The 17,149-nt window shown below is 39.8% G+C and overlaps 1 pseudogene; it reads right to left on the bottom strand.

Moving 5' to 3' along the window:
• Nucleotides 1-380: 380 nt before the first annotated feature.
• LOC122135699 lies at nucleotides 381-15,931 on the bottom strand (annotated as a pseudogene).
• Nucleotides 15,932-17,149: the final 1,218 nt, after the last annotated feature.

Genomic DNA, 17,149 nt, shown 5'->3' with positions numbered 1-17,149 from the left:
AAATAGTCCTCAGTTAGTTTTGTCCTGGAGAGTTCAGCTCCAACCGTGGGAAAAACCCTCACTTGCCTGGTATCTCAGTAATCCTGAAGACATTGATGAGCTTGTTCAGGTGTGTTTGATTAGAGTTGGAGCTGAACTCTGCAGGACTGCGGCTCTCTAGGACCGAACTTGCCTAACCCCGGCCTAGAAATAGCAACTTTTAATTTTCTGTCGGTCTTAGCACACGATGTTTGAGCGAGATGCTAACTAACCGGTCTAATCCGATTCAATGATCTATGCTAAGCTAAGCTAAAAGTGCTACCGCCAGACCCGGAGATCGACTGAATGGATTCAAAAACGGCAAAACTCAACCCCCCCCCCCCACGTTTAACTCTAGGGGAGTGCTCCTTTAAAAAAAGCCATTCAAAAGACAAGGCATAACCAAAACAAATACTGAAAAATTATTATTATTATTATGATAATTGGACAATGAAATGGTTCTGTATTTCAGCTAATGAATGTAGTGTACAAGAGTTGAGTATTTGGGATCTGTTGTCTTCAGTCACTGTCGCTGTCGATCTCAGAGCTGACGTAACAGCCCTCCTCTCCCACCTCAGCCAGGAACAAGTGCCCTGATCCACAACAACAATCATCTGATTATACACAGCATTTAAAATGACTGAAAAAAATGCAGGCTTAACTCAGTTAACAGAAATTTTTTATTTAAGATCTAAACAACCTATAATCCTCACAAAAGTGCAGAATTTTATTGTTACTACTTCAGGAAATTATGGTTTAAAATTAAATCACACTGTAAGTATTCCCAATCAAACATCATCTCAGGAAGGTTTAATCAATCAGATACATATTAATTCCTCACCGTTCACTGAAGAAACACGAGTCTCATCAATGTAGTCAAATTCATAGCTGACAAACTGGCTCTGTGGATTAACAGACATGACAAAAAACATTCATCATAAATCAAATTATATTCAACATACTGTACCCACAGCACAATTCATGTATTAAACACTTTCTCTGGTCTAATGAATGGTCACGTTTTAATAAGATATAGATGGTGCCCTTGTGTTTGAGGAGTAAACTCCAGTCCCGCTTTTCCTTTTTCTTCAGCTTCATCACAGGCTCATTGCATCTTATTTCCCATGAGGACTCCTCAGCGATGATGTCACCGGACAGCTCAAGCTTTGTATAGTAATGCCGGTCATTCACGTACCCACTGAGATTCAAATGCATGAAAATTACCCATCAATATACTCGTGTAAACAGCATACATCAATGCACATGTTCTCAGCCGTCCTGTCCTAATAACAAAATACAGCCTTTAAACTGCCCATACATTTCCTTTCTAACATGAAATGTTAATAAATGACTGAATAAAACAGATGCTTTATGACCATCTGACCTGTAAATGACAGCGTCTGAGTGGAATTCACACTTCTGCATCACTGGGACTGATGAGCTTTATGTAGATCGTGACCAGCTCGCCCCTCTGGAACCATTTTGATCTGTGGGTGAAAACTACCACGGGAACACTTGGTATTACGATCAGATATGAACAGTAATCAGAACACCTCTGAATGTGAACATAGTTTCTAAAATACTCACCTGGTAGGCTGGAATAAGAAAGGGGCTGGATTGTGGGAAATCTGTGGTTCATGACCTGTCTGCAATTTGCTGTTGTATTCTTTTAAAGTACGGTCACATTTACTGTAGGTTGGCCAGTTAAAACAAAAAAAACAAAAAATTAATGCAACAGCTCGAATGGAAAGAGTAGTAGGAGGGATGATGATGCCATATCACATTTTGCTTTATGTAGCGAAAAACCACAAAAAGACAAAACTGATACTCAATTCATCATGCAGCCTAAAGTCACAGTCAGTATAACAAACTCTGGATTTAATGGATTTAAAGCTAAAGATCTCGGCATAACAGTACTGTGACACATTGAAGATTAAAAAAAAAGAAAATTCTAGAATACATGCAGGTGAGATTTGTTGAATAGATCAGTTAAACTAACCTCACGATATTCATGCTTCCCTCTGAAGAATCATCATCAGTGTCCTTCAGGACTCCATTGCACTGGACAGCACTGTTGTTGGGGCTGATGGGAGTTTGGCTGAACTCCATGGCATTATGACTGCTGACTAAATCCCTCATCTTACTGGTCAGAACGTCTTCTATAACCTCAACTCTCTGCTGTGAGGATGACGAAGGGCTCTCAAACCTGTCAAACAAAAAGAATGTGTGTATAATATACATATATAAAACAAATGGATAAAAACAATGGAAAATTAATTTTTACTCTGAAGTTATTTTTAGAGAAATAAATTTCAATAATACAACAGAAAAAATTTTTTACCGAAGAATTACAATAATAATTCCAACCCAAGTATAACAGAATGCAAAAATAAAAGCAATGATAAGCAATGGAAAAAGTCTTAATATACCTAAAAAAATGCATTTTTGTTTTCTTGAACAAAATCACTCTTTATCAAAGTTATCTGGTTCTCTGAGATAACGGGAATGAGCATTGCGTTGAATCATGCTTTTTTTGGGGGGGGGGAAATGTGACTTCAATATTTCATATGGGAATGATTCACTGAGGAATGCCGAGTGCCGAAACGTTTGATCCATATCTGCTTTTTGTATAATAAAATAATCTACAAATCATCATAAAATATACAAGTGAGTTCGGATCCTGCATTTTCCCATTTGACGAACGTCATTAGGGCTTTCATTGATCTGTACACCCAAGTGTTCATTTGGGTGCAGTGATTTCACAAAAACAAAACCCCCCCCCCCCCCCAAAAACAATAGCATGTGAAAATAACAATAAAAATTAATAAGTCTTAATGTACTAAAAATAGGTTTGATTTTCTTGACACAAAATATATATCTCTATTCCTTTCTATTGTAAAACATAACCCAAATTTCACCATGGATTCAACCCTTAAAGCATTACGACATTAGACTGATCTGAGTATTAGTAATAAACCTGTCATCTGTCAAGTGCTGGAGCGTGCTTGTGTTCTCGTCTCCCTGGAAAACTCTCTTCAGCAGCTCCAAGTGCTGAGGATTATTGACACCAAACCCAGAGGCCAAGATCTCAGCATGGACGTTATACTCATTAATGTAGGTCTTCAGTCCAGGAACACGTGTCATGCGCACGCTGCGCGAGGAGAACGAATGCAGAAAAGAGTGTTAGAATGTCTTTAGACTGGAAACGGCCTCTGCTGCAAACATGTTTGACCACCTACCATAGGATCAACCCAGACAGTATTTCCCACACAATCACAAACCCTGGCCTGGTGCAGCTTCCCTCTGATCTTCTGACTGATGGCTCTGGTCACCTGAAAACAGACCGACAGATTCTAAAACAACGTTTATGTACAAACTGAAGAAATGTTTTCTTTCAGAAGGACTACTGAGACCTTCGGGTTCCAGTCACCACTCCCCGTCGACGGGCTGCGCTCTGCACAGGATGATGCTCCACAGCCGCCCGGGCAAATCCTGGAACTGAGGAGGAAGCTGGAGAAGCTGGTGTGATTTCACTTCCTGTGTGCGGCCCTCATCTATGAAGCAGGCAGTGACGCTGCTGAACAGCTGCTCTCCTTTGTCCGGCACCTCCATCACACGCACCCTACAACCAATCAATTTTTGATTTACAACATGTAATTTATTTATTTATTTTCATACATAACAGTTCAAAAGTTTGGAGTCGGGAAGGTTTCCCTAATGATGTGTATGTAAAGTGTCCCACTAGAGGGCGTCTGTGTCATTACCGGTTATAGATGTTCTCCTCTTGAATGGCATAAAGCTCTCCCTTCAGCACTTCCACAGCACAGCGTCTCTCACTAGCGTAGTGTGCGTTCATTTCAGCAGTGAGAGTCTCGTAACAATCGTCTTTCTGGCTCACGATGCGGCCGGAGTACACATTCGCTGACTTTATGCACAGCGGCAAAACCTTTTGAAAGGCAAAAAGAAACATTTACAGTCAAACACTAGCAGAAGGGTAACTGAGACACAATCAGAAGGTCCAGAATTAATATTTAGTGCTATTGAAAAATGACACGATCTTAAAATATAAAAGAACCTATTTTAAAAAGCTATTTTGTGGCATGAAAAACAAATAAAATTAATTAATTTAATACATTGTCGATAATATGGAAACTTGAACAACTAAGGCCTTATGAAATCTGCTTTTTTAAAACATCGATTGTGTATGTGCTTTTAATTACGAGTTTTGTGGATTTTAAATACAAATGTATCAAACTAATATGGTAATCAAATGAATCAAAAATATTGAATCAGTTCCTTTAATTTCCCCCCACTTACTTTATTCTAGAAAAATAAAGTGATATATACTCATTTACCGGTATAACAGAAATGTGTGATATATCAAAATGCAAGTTATAATAAACGTATTATTAACCTTTGATTGGCCAGCTATCCAGGCCTTTGCAACTTTTCAGATCTTCTTCATGCACCAAGAGCTTGTAACACTCCAAAGAGAAAGGAAAAATTGAAATCGCATCATATGACCCCTTTAAATTCAGAAATCATAGAGACAAAAACCAGATAAGCTCTTTTAACTAACCATGACAGTCCCAGAGTCAGGGTGCTTTGGATGATCCAGGGATTTGTTGATCATGTGTCTATCCGGACAAACTGTGCTGTCTCTGGAAAGAGGGTGTAGCATACATTTTCAAGTTAGCAGTATTTGTTCATAAGTTTCCACTTGCATTTAACACTATTAACACCTGGTGGCAGTACTACAAATGAAGCAGAGACCTGCAGAAGCCGAAACTCTTGAGCGAGGAGCAGAGGGGTCTGTCTGTTCTCTGCTCCTCTTTGGCCTGCTGGACGCCCAGAGCAAACTGTAGCAGCTCAGGGGGCAGAAGAGCACCGCTTCTCCTCAGGTACCGCAGGACGCCACACACGTGACGGGCGTTCAGCTCCGACAGCAGCAACACGGACTGAGCTGCAGGAGAGGAGCTCTCGGCATGATCCTGTGCGGGACGTTACGAAACAAACGCTTATATCCCACTCTCTTATATTTTAATCAAACAAAACAAATGTCCCAAAAAAAAAAAAATTGTACAGAACAAAAGAAATCAAGGGCAGGTACCATATCTGAAAGGTTTCTGAAGTGCTCTGACATGCAGAACAGGCGGCTGCCGAAGAGTTTGGGGGAGCTGGGAAACCCTAATGCAACCACGCACGTGGCGTCCCGGATGCCGAGAGCCTTAAGGCAGTCATTAGTGGTAACTGTAGGATGTTCAGACAAAAAGAACGCTCTGTAATATTAGCACATGCCCCGCAGTTTGTTCTGTTTTAGCAACCCATTCTTAACTTCCAGGAATGTCGTCTGTAGGTTTTCTTTTTCTTTTTTTTTGTGCTATGACCTTGAAATAAACATTATATCGTGTGCGATTTTAAACACATTTAGTTATGATAGCTTGTCATATTACAGATATTACCCCAGAATGACTTGCGTTCCCACGGCTGATGTCTTTTCCTCACTGATCAATGGACGAAGCTCGAAATGATTCCGTTACATTCTTCATGAAGAGTTCAGTGTGGCAAAAACGGCACAGTGTCTGACCACAAGCCGGAATGACTAGCGGGTGCATTAGTCAAAATCACAATCACGGAGCTGGGACCCAATCAGCAGTAAGACACCAGTGGTTCCAAACAGTTGCAAAACAATTTTAGACCGCAGGAGGAAAATGGACAAACTTCTCAGGAAATCCATACTGTGATGTTGAGCGTGAAAGCTAAATTTAGATTTGTCACAACCACAAAGGAATGATTTTATATATTTAATCCGATTGGTGGATCATTACTCGTCCTTCACTGTGATTGGTGGAAGTCTATACCTTATACACATGCTCGGTCTCCTCAGCAGAGTTGGTAATGATGAGGGTTTTCTGAGGTTTGGGCGGGTGGAAGTCCAGAGATCCGAGCAGAACGGAGATCTTATCGCAGTCCAGACACAGCTGAACCCTCTGAAGGTGAAACACAGACTGGATGTCAGAGGCTCAGTAGAGGGACGGTAGTTTAGGTAATAATAGAGATTTGTGAAACTGCTGACCTGATGTACCCCTGCCGTACAGGCTGCTCCTCCATCACGGTTATGATGACGGAGGGGGGGTAATCATGTGTTCGCTGACCAGAGCTTCAAATACCAGCGCTCCAGCGGGTGCCCACCGCGATGATCTGCCTGGGGCACGAGGACCCTCTCCTCTCCAGAGACCACCTTCTGGAAGTGCTTCAGGATTACTGACATCTTCACAGAGAGGGGTAAAGACATAAAACAATGGTCAAAACTAATTTGAGGATGTTATCAACTGCTAAAAGTGTGCGGTCCTTCTCTCGTGTGTCACCTGCTCAAGGTGCTTGTGACTAAAGGACATTCAGCCTCATCCTAGCCCCAGGTGACACAGTTCAGGCAACAGGAAGCACTGAGCAAGCCAAGCAGCCTCATCATGGTAAACCACGGTGTTGTCACCAGCAGCTGACTTTATTAACATCACAGAGACAGACACCAGCAACATCAAAGCAAGCTTTGGTTTTGCACCAGATTCAAATGAGTTGAAACTCTCCACAATCTGCTGCAGACAAATCTCACAGTTCCTCGGGATCTTGAACTTTTTGGGCTCTTCCTGGTCCACACCCAGCAGCACACTGGTGGGAGTGGAGGTGTAAGTTGCACTTTACTGTGCCTCCAGGAGCTACTCAGCACTGTCTGAACCTTCTCCCCAGCCGGACGCCCAGGATCACTGCTGTGGGCTGCAGACAGAGAGACAAACTGGAGATGTAGCAGCAAAACTGCGATCAGATCATTAAAGGTAAGGTGGGAGCTGCACTGTATCAGAGATGTTCCGTGAAGTCTTGTGCTTAACCACAGTATGCTTTTTCAAATAACGCTACACAAAGCCTTTTTTTTCCCAAACCACGGCAATCGGCCCAAAAATAAAACCCTTTGTTTTGTCTCATTCAGTGTTATTGATGGTAGATATGCCAGAGGTGGAGCTGCACCATGTGGTCCTCCGGAGCTAGAGTGAAGCGGTAACATCATTTTTTTTTTTAAAGCCATTGAGTGTGTAACCGTATATCTTCTCGGAGCTACAACAGAGCAGTGAACCTCACCCCCCAGTGCGAGCGCGAGACTGGAGACGACCAGACACACATTCCTAGTAAACAGCATCAGCAGAGAGGAGTGAATGTAGGACAGAGGATCTGTCTCCGCTGTGGTGACACCAGTACTGTGTCAAAAACCTCGTGCCACAGCGGGCCCAGCAGTAACTTCTCTGCTACATTCTGGTCCATTTTATTACTTTCTCCACAACCAGGAACTAAAACAGACAACAAACAGAACTAATCAGACAAAATCAGGCATGTCAAGTGATCATATATTGTACAATTATAGGCTCACATTCCTCCATTTTGTACACTTTACAGCATGAAGGTAACCAAGTTGGATGACCCTTTCCATTTCCAGAAATATGGAAAAATGATAAATAATGCAATAAATATTTCTATTATGGACAATATTAAAGCCATGTTGATCGACCATTTCTGAACATGTTCGCTGATGGGTGCACGTGTTCAGGTTACGGAGAGGGCCTCAACACGAAGGGCAGAGTTGCACGATAACTCCTAAGTGTCCGGATTACAGCGTAACCTGTAAAAACCATACAGGCAAAGACTAAATACCGACATGCATACAAGAAAAAATAAGAAATGATAAAATTCAGAATACAAACTATGAGGGCTCTACTTTTGGCATCAAGAGACTCTTGGTCTGGATTGGAGTGGATCAGGGTTTTTTTTAGAAAAATGCAAAGTCTGTCCACAATTAAATAAAATAAATAGGTGGCTCAGATGAAAAAGATAAAGCAAATTAGATTAAATAAATATGGTGTTTTTGAGCCCCTGAGGGCATGGCAACAGGAGTTTAGAAGTAATGTAAAAAACTACATAGAAGAGGGTCCGTTGATCATTCAAAGACTGGGCTTACTTGTGATGAGAGCTGCCACTTTATGCTCTTCAGAGGAGTCACATCGCGCATAGCAAAACCCTATTTTCATGTCAGTTAGGTGGGTTGGGGTGCGAATGACTAAATGGTCTCTCAAGTAAGCTCAGTATAATGATGGAGATGGGTTCAGATTCACTGATGCCAATCAATGACACGCTTGTGTTGGGTCCTACCATGATGCGTGAGCTTGCAAGCTGGTCTGTTGCCGCAATGCCTGTTATTATCGCTTTGATTCAGGACTAATGTGCTGTCTTCTTCTTAAAGACTGAAAACTATTAGTGTTTTTAATTTCACTGGTCACTACTTTTCTGATCGTTATTCAGCGCATGTACTAACTGCTTTCAATTTCAGAAGATACAAACAACAACAACAACAACAATAAATATTCTAAGTAATAAAGTTTTGAAAACGACACATCTCAGTACTTACTTGAGGAATCTGCTTTGAATGTGAACTATTTCCAGTGTTAAAACATGTATCTGTGAAAAGAAAAATACTATATTTACCTAAAACTACTTTGTTGGCAAGCAGTGTTAACTGAATTACTTTGTATATTTCAGTTTGAATTCGAAACCTGATTTAATGAAGATGGTTTAATTCAATCAAAAAGCAATTAAAAATAAACATTAAGAAATTAGTAATGAACGCCATCAACGTCAGGAGGGACAAGGTTCAGGTGGAAACAATCTTACTGAGGCTTGTGTATGGGAGTCTGACCACAGCATTCATCTGTGAAGACGTCAGTGGCCTCAGCTCTGATACGCAATCCTCTGCCATCATGAATCCAAACCAGAAATAAGAGTTTAACTGGAAGACACACAAAACTGCCATATCACTATAAACGACACAATCACGGTAGTCGGTTTTCCAGCATTGCGGGCCCCCAGTTTAGGAGCTCGAGGGTTAACTGAGATGGCATGTGTGCTCCTCCCCCACGACACCTGTGGTTTCGTTTTCTGAATGGGGGCGGAAAACTTCAACTATGTCTGAATGAGAAGCACTCAATAGTAAATGTAGTGTGATTTATTATTTAAAAAAAGAAAAATGCAAAAAAAAAAAAATACACAAGTGATCTTAACCCCTATAATAACTGATGTTCACTTATTTTGTCGCAACCCTTGTAGCATATATTCATTCATTCATTCATTCATTCATTCATTAATTCGCTTAGACCTGTCTGTGGATCATCGTCCCGCTCCATTCTGCTGAAAATATCTGGAGGTGGAGGTTTGACGGGGCAGCGTCCTTTCATTTCTAGGAGCTGGTGAGGGCTGGAGTAGATGTCCCACGCCAGGCTGACAGGAGGCGCGGATCTCCATGCCTTTTTCCGCCCATCACACTGGACTTATCATTTATGAAAAAACAGGCAAACTTCTTCGCCACGAGCTCATGGTTCACAGAGATCTACACAATCAGAGTGAATTGCATTTAAACTAAATCATCTGCAGTCCATCTCACTTCTTCAAAGTCGCTGCTCGGGACAACCCTGTGTTTTGAGGATGGCAAAATAATGTCATGTAAACACAGTTTACCTTTGTATTATTGATAGTCAAGTAGAGTTCAATGGCAGAGCAGCCTGCCTGCGTTTCACAGAGAACGGCTTCAACCAGAGTCGACACTAAAAAAACAAGCAGAGCCTGAAACCATCACTGCGTACTGAGAGTAAGCATGCAGCTGGATATAACCAAAGCACACTTTTACCTTGTAAATAGATGTGCAGGTATTTTGTGGCAGAGCTGTCCCATGTTGAAGATGGACTGAGATCCGGACAGATACAAACAGTGGCTCAGAATGCATGCATGAACAGTGATGCAAAAAGGTTTCTTCAGAGACCTGACTTACACAAGCTCTGCTGTGTTTTCTGAGATGGGCACCTGTAGTGTCATTGGACGAATTCCAGCCAATTTAAAGCGTCTCACTCTGAAAGGCAGCTGCAGGAACTTCTCAAGAGGAGTTCTTACACTGAGAGGAAAAACACTCTATAAACCCAAGGGCTAATGTAACGTTGATGTCCTATGGATGAAAGTTTTGTGGTCAAAGGTTGTAGCAACTCAATGTAATAACTGCACATACTGTAATAACTGCACATACTGTAATAAGTATTACATTATTAAATGTAATGAAAATGTTCATAATGTAATAATTTTCTCAAAAGTTAAAAAAAGCCACACAAGTGATCATCTGTCAGAAATACTACAGGCAGCTGTAGCAGAGTGGAAAATCGACAGAGAAAATGCCACTATTCCACTATTTACAAACAAAGAATACAGTATATTTTTTTCATTCAATTTAAACAGAAATCTATCTTCATTCTATCTAAATTAAATCAGAAATGAGAATCACTATGTTTGTTTTTGTTATTTCTATGCATCTGATATAAATTGCAATTAGCAATATTGACTTGAAACTGGCTTTGTCCTTGTTAGGCTCAGAGAAGCAGTTAGATGTGGCATCCAGCAGTGATGATCCTCCAGCCAAAAAGGCACCAATCTCCGAACTGTTTGGAAAGTTATTTCCAGTGGAGCCGGGCACTCCTGCACCCAAGTCTCCTTATCAAATGGTGAAAGAAGAGGTTGAGCGTTATAGGCAAGCGCCAACTCTTCCAGTGGAGTCAAATCCACTTGCATGGTGGAAGGACAACAAGAGCCAGTTTCCTCATGTAGCCAAGTTGGCTAAATGCTACCTAGGAGTCCCAGCAACATCTGTTCCCAGTGAGAGGGTGTTCTCTACAGCAGGGGACATTGTTACAGCACAGAGAGCAAGCCTCTCACCTGAGAATGTGGACATGATGGTGTTTTTGAAGAAGAACTTAAAACTTAATTGAACATTCCAAATGTTTCTTAGAGTGGACAAGCCAGTGTTTATTTTTGACTAGTCTTGGAGTTATTTAATTTTAGTTTATTCAGGTAAGCTGACTGCACTAAAGAGATAAATGTTTTATTCTGACTAGTCTACACTGGAGGTATTTATTTCATTTTTGTTTACTCAGGTATGCTGACTGCACTAAAAATGTGAAGCCAAAGTTAATAAAGAAAAAGTCAAGTTATTTTTGTTGCTATTATTAAGTTAAGTGAATCTATTGTTCCTTAGCATTGCTGGCAAAATGACATGAACCCTAACCCCACAGCAAACAGAACCAAACCGAACCAAACCGTGGCTCCAAAACCGTAAACTGAACCATTGGTGTATCGTTACACCCCTAATATATTTTTTTTTTATATATATATATATATTATATATATAAAATATATATATATATATATATATATATATATATATTATATATATATTATATATATATATATTATATATATATATATATATATACACACATACATATATACACACACACACACACACACACACATATATGTACAGTACACACACATACTAGGGGTGTAACAGTTCAAGTTACTCACGGTTTGGTTTGTATCACGGTTTTAGAGTCACAGTTTCGGGACGGTTCGGTATGTGCTATGTTTAGGTAAAAAAATACTATATTGTCAAATAAAAATAAAAACAATAAGAACAAATAACCTAATTACAAGCAACAGAACAAATAAATACAACCGAGCAAATAAACAAATGAAATAAACAGTGCTTTTCAGATTTTTTTTGTTTAGGTACGTCTAACAGTTTTTAGGTGCAGAAACTGAAGTAATCAAATGTAAAACAACACTGCATATTTGATTGTATTAAAAATGAATCCTTATTAAAGTTACAAAAGCTATTCAATCAAGAGCAGTAAGTAATTTCCTAGTATTTTGTTGTTTGATTAACATTAAGAAAGTGCTGTAACTTTAAGACAATGCACGGATCCAGCACATTCAACCAACTATTAGTCTGCTAGGATCACGACAGCGTGTTTCAGTTCCTGCCAATATCCATCAACTTCACACAGCCACTGAAGAGGAGTGGACCAACATTCCACAGGCCACAATCAACAACCTGATCAACTCTATGTGAAGGAGATATGTTACACTGCGTGAGGCAAATGGTGGTCACACCAGATACTGACTGGTTTTCAAACCCCCCCCCCCCCCCGACCCCCCAATACAGTAAAATTGCACATTTTAGAGTGGCCTTTTATTGTGGCTAGCCTAAGGCACACCTGTTGCAATAATCATGCTGTCTAATCAGCATCTTGATATGCCACACCTGTGAGGTGGATGGATGGATCTCGGCAAAAGGAGAAGTGCTCACTAACACAGATTAGACAGATTTGTGAACAATATTTGAGAGAAATAGGCCTTTTGTGTACATAGAAAAAATCTTAGATCATTGAGTTCAGCTCATGAAAAATGGGGGCAAAAACAAAAGTGTTGCATTTATAATTTTGTTCAGTGTGTATTAGGGATGTCAACGATTAATCGATGATCGATTAATTGTCGATAAGAGATGCAATCGATTAAGGCTGTCGATGGTCGGTTAACCGATTTATGTTGGGCTGCGTGCGGCTCATGCGCAGAACCCGTAGCGAGCGGCTGTGAGTGACGGTGACGGTATATAGATGCATCATCATTCATTCACAATGTACAAATTAAGCTTTTAATGTGATTTAAACTTTAAAGTACATTAAAATAGAAAAAACATAAGTTCTTCAAAATAAAAAAGCAATAGAAATGTAGTAACTAAGTCATTTAATCAGTTTCATATAGTGCGCTTTGCAGGGCTGCGGGACACAGGACAGGGAGTCTATTCATTCCTATGACTTGTTAATTCGTTCCTACGACTTATTCATTTGCGGCAATTGTCCATGTTTCATTAATTTTGTTCCCTAAATAACCCATGATTTAAGTGAAATAAGGGAACAGATTAATAAATCGAACAAATTCTTAATTCATGAAATCTTTAATTTCCCTTCCCATGTTTACCACAGTAAGAGATGCGAAAGAACAACTATTATTTAAAAGTGAAAATATGATAAAAATAAACCTGCGAAATTAGAGGGTTAGACTGTGAAGATTTAGGAAAAGAAACAATGCCAATATGTTATTGAATTTGTGGAAATTCGTGACTAACCGGCAAACCAGAACAAAGCTGTGTAAATGAAGGCTAGGCTCGAACGGCATCCAGAGGCATCTAACATTTCCTATTATTCCTCTAATAAACAAAGCTTTTATACCACACTTGTCATAATCAGAGTTTATAATTTGTAAATAAATAATTGCTGGATTCAAAACAGCAATTAATAGGCGCTGTGACTGACACTGACCATACTTTTCCCGGAGCATTCAGTGATGTCACTAAACGATGACGCCATCATTCACAAGTTTCTGCATGGACCTAACTAGGGCACAGGTTCTCAAGCCCTGGAACAAAATTTTTTTAAATATGCGAAATATATCCGACTTAATTAAGATTAACGGATTTAAAACAGAAGTGTGGCGGCGCTCCACAAGTTCACGGAAAAAAAAGGATGACAACGCATTCTGTTTGTTTGCTTTATTTTACAAGAGCACAAATCCTCTGTTTTTATTGTGAGTGTGCACAAATGAAAGTAAACACTTTTGCGGAAAATATTTTTTTATTTTTTTTATTTTATTTTTTTTATGTCTCGATCGCTGTTTCGATCGCGCCGGAGCCTGCTGCACACGTATATTCTAGCGATTCAAACTTACATCGCAGTCTGTTCATTATCAAAATAAAATGGTCAACTAAACATTTAAAAGGTTACACTGGTCAGTTTAAATAGACCGTAGTATACCCGTCCACTCTGCTGTTATGCCAACAATATCGTTTTTGCTCATGTGAAGAAGATGATCTTTTCCGTCTATATGCGAATGCGTGTTAAGTACAAGCCTAGTTTACATTATAAATAATAGTTTAAAATTCAAATACATTGCGAATATGGAAACATTTGGATTTGTGCCGAATGAGACATGAGCAATAACCTCCAAATAAATCTAGCCAAAGCCGCGCTCGGTCGTCCTCGTCTGCACGCGCGCACTGTCACTATCTAATGCACTGTATGCCGGATTTTTGAAAACAAATAGGCCTAATTAAAAATCTGACATTTTCTAGGACAGAATCCAGCAGGATCAAATTAATGTGAGCAACAGTGTTTTGGTGCAGCAGCGCCGATGTAGTTCACTTAATGTGCAGCGCAGTCACACGCGAGCCACAGTTACGTTTGGGATAATTTTATTTTAAATACCATGTCAGTTGAAAACATTGCAATTGTGTTTTAAAATACAACAACGAGCGCTACACAACTATTTAAAGAGGCGCGTTCAGCGGTCTCCGTGCAGGAAACAGTCAACAAACTAAAATGATCTCAAACGTATGGCGAGCTCTCTTCATTTTAGGAAATCATCATAATCACATCTATTCATTTTAGAATCCTGCTACTAGCATTTTATTCAGACTAAAACCCCTTTAATTCAAGTGAGAAAGCGTTTTGTGTGTGTGTGTGTGGCTTTTGCAAATCCTGTCATGCCGGTGACTGCGTGCCTGCAATAGACGCATTTTGCAGCATTATGGTTAACGATTAATCGATTAATTGATCGTTAATTTAAACGACGAACGATCATGGAAATAATCAAAATTTGACATCCCTAGTGTGTATATATATATATATATATATATATATATATATATAGAGTTGTTTTTTTATTTTATTTTTAATATAACATATACATTTTCCTTAAATCATCCTGGGGAACCATTTTTTATGTCTCGCGACCCACCCAAGGGTGTTTTTATATTAACCAAATAAATAAATATATCTAAAAAATTCTTCAAAAAACTGTATATTTATATAATGAAAGTGGACACTTCATTTTTTAATTTAGTGCATAAAACTTAAAATGTGTTTCTGGGTTAAAGCGACTCAAATTGACGGAGCACGCCATAATCATACAATTAGTAAGATTTTTATAAAAATGTTGGGTTCACAATGTAGCCTAATAAGCCTTTTAATGTAAAAACTTATTTTACATAAAACTATTTTACGCCTTGTGCTCAAATTTTTTATATTGAAAGATAATTATTATATTGTAATCACTGATTTACATTGTGCTGATATTACCTAATGAACTGATTACATTATAAACCACAGTGTTTTTATAATGTAATAAATTCATCATACAATAACCTCTTACATTATGTGAACATTTTAATAAGTAATACTTATTACATTATGGGGCAGTCTTGGATCAATCATTGGCTGCCCACTGCTCCGGGTGTGTGTTCACGGTGTGTGTGTGCACTCGGATGGGTTAAATGCAGACCACAAATTCCAAGTATGAGTCACCATACTTGGCCACGTCACTTTACTTTTTTTTCATTATGCTTAGTTATTACATTGAGTTTCTACAGCTGTGCTTTATCAGATATAAACTGCAAAAACGTCTCATACTCATCTGCTTGACGATGATTCGATCTCCGTGGTCTACTAACAAGCACCAAGCCTGAGGTCTCCCACCATCCCCTGAAAGACCGACTCGACTACAGCTCGACACCAACTCTTCAGAGCCAGACTGAACACCACACACACCTGAGGGAGGAGACAGGACAACAGTAAGTTCATTTACTAGACAACTCAAACTCTTATCAAACTAAGTATTTCATGTCAAATACCCAAAAATTAAACAAACAAAGATATTATTATTAATCTATATCCATATTCTGAAATGGCATACCAGCCCCTCCTTCAGTTCAGCAGGCTTTAGTTTCTGGACGTCCAGGTCGGACCTCATGGTAGAATTAGAAGAGGTTCATTTTCACTCTCAGGTTCTCATATTCCTCTGGACTGTCCGGCTGAATGCCTGGTCCTTTCAGAACCCGAGCCCACAGACATCCTGGATCTTCAATCTGACACAAAACAGAAAGTGTGCATATTATATACCAACTGATCACTGGAGTAGACTGAATATTTATTAAATATTTCAGGGCTCCAAACTGCGACTAAAACAGTCGCATTTGCAACCATAAATATTCATTTGCGAGTTAAGTTTTTGCTGAGGTCGCCACTGGCGACTACCCGCCGAAATCTCCTCAGGATTTAACCACCAAAAAAAATTCTCAGGCGGCTGATTTGCTTCATTCTTCATTCTATTCTCTTCATTTCTGTGATGAAATGAATTCGGGCCGAAGGTTAATACACACAACTACACCGAGTGTGGACCTGCTGCGTGTACGACAGCTTTCAGCGAAGATCGGCCCATAGAGAAAAAGCCGTGTCAGCCAGAAGTGTTTTGTAGAGTCGGCACGGCTCTGGCCCATTATCTTCTTACCGATGACGAGACTGAGCCGACAGTGCCGCATTTCAGCCGGAATCGGCCCGAGTGTGCTTGCTATCTGGGTATATATTTACGTTTATATTTATGTTATAACTTAAAAATTTGCATGTAATGCCCTTTTTCCTGATTGTTTTGCAAACACATATTTTGTTAACGTTAATGTATTAAACTGAGATGATGCGCATCAAAGTTTTAGTGGAAAAAAAAAGAAAAAAAAAAAGGTTTCAAACGCTCTCGGGTTACTAACGTAACCTCGGTTCCCTGAGATAAGGGAACGAGACATTGCTATAGGAATTACCCTTTTCTCCAAATACTACTGAAGCCTTATTGAAATCACGTCAGTGAAACTGGCCAATGGCGTTCAAGCACGCGAAATATGAGGGGCCCCCACCCTATATAAAGCAGCGCTTGTACGTCATCCATTCAGAATCTTGACAGAAGCACTTGGCATTCTAAGATCCTGAGCTTGGTGACACGGCAATAAGAGCAAGTCTCGTTCCCTCATCTCAGGGAACCGAGGTTACGTTAGTAACCGAGAGCGTTCCCTTTCAATTCGGTCACTCTACATTGCTATGGGAACGTATAAAATCCTGCCGTGTCACAGCGATGGAGCCTGGCTCGACTAAGTATGTCAAGTTTCACATACGGAACCGTAATAAGAGCGGCAATGATATTGGTGCTCAAGTTAAACACAGCTCAGGTCTACAGGACCTAGTCGAAACCATGTAAAGTCAAGGGGGCGCGGCAACTAGACGATGCTGCATCACACCAAGGGCGGAGTTAAAGCCAGTGAAACAAATGTGAAATGGTGCTGTCTCCGGTGCCATCACATAGATTAGTTGAAGTTTGTTTAATTTCAATGAAG

Source organism: Cyprinus carpio, chromosome A25 (genome assembly GCF_018340385.1).
Source record: "Cyprinus carpio isolate SPL01 chromosome A25, ASM1834038v1, whole genome shotgun sequence".
Taxonomy (NCBI): Eukaryota; Metazoa; Chordata; class Actinopteri; order Cypriniformes; family Cyprinidae; genus Cyprinus; species Cyprinus carpio.
The sequence above is the reverse complement of the archived record's forward strand: the minus strand, read 5'-3'. Positions and strand labels throughout refer to the sequence as shown.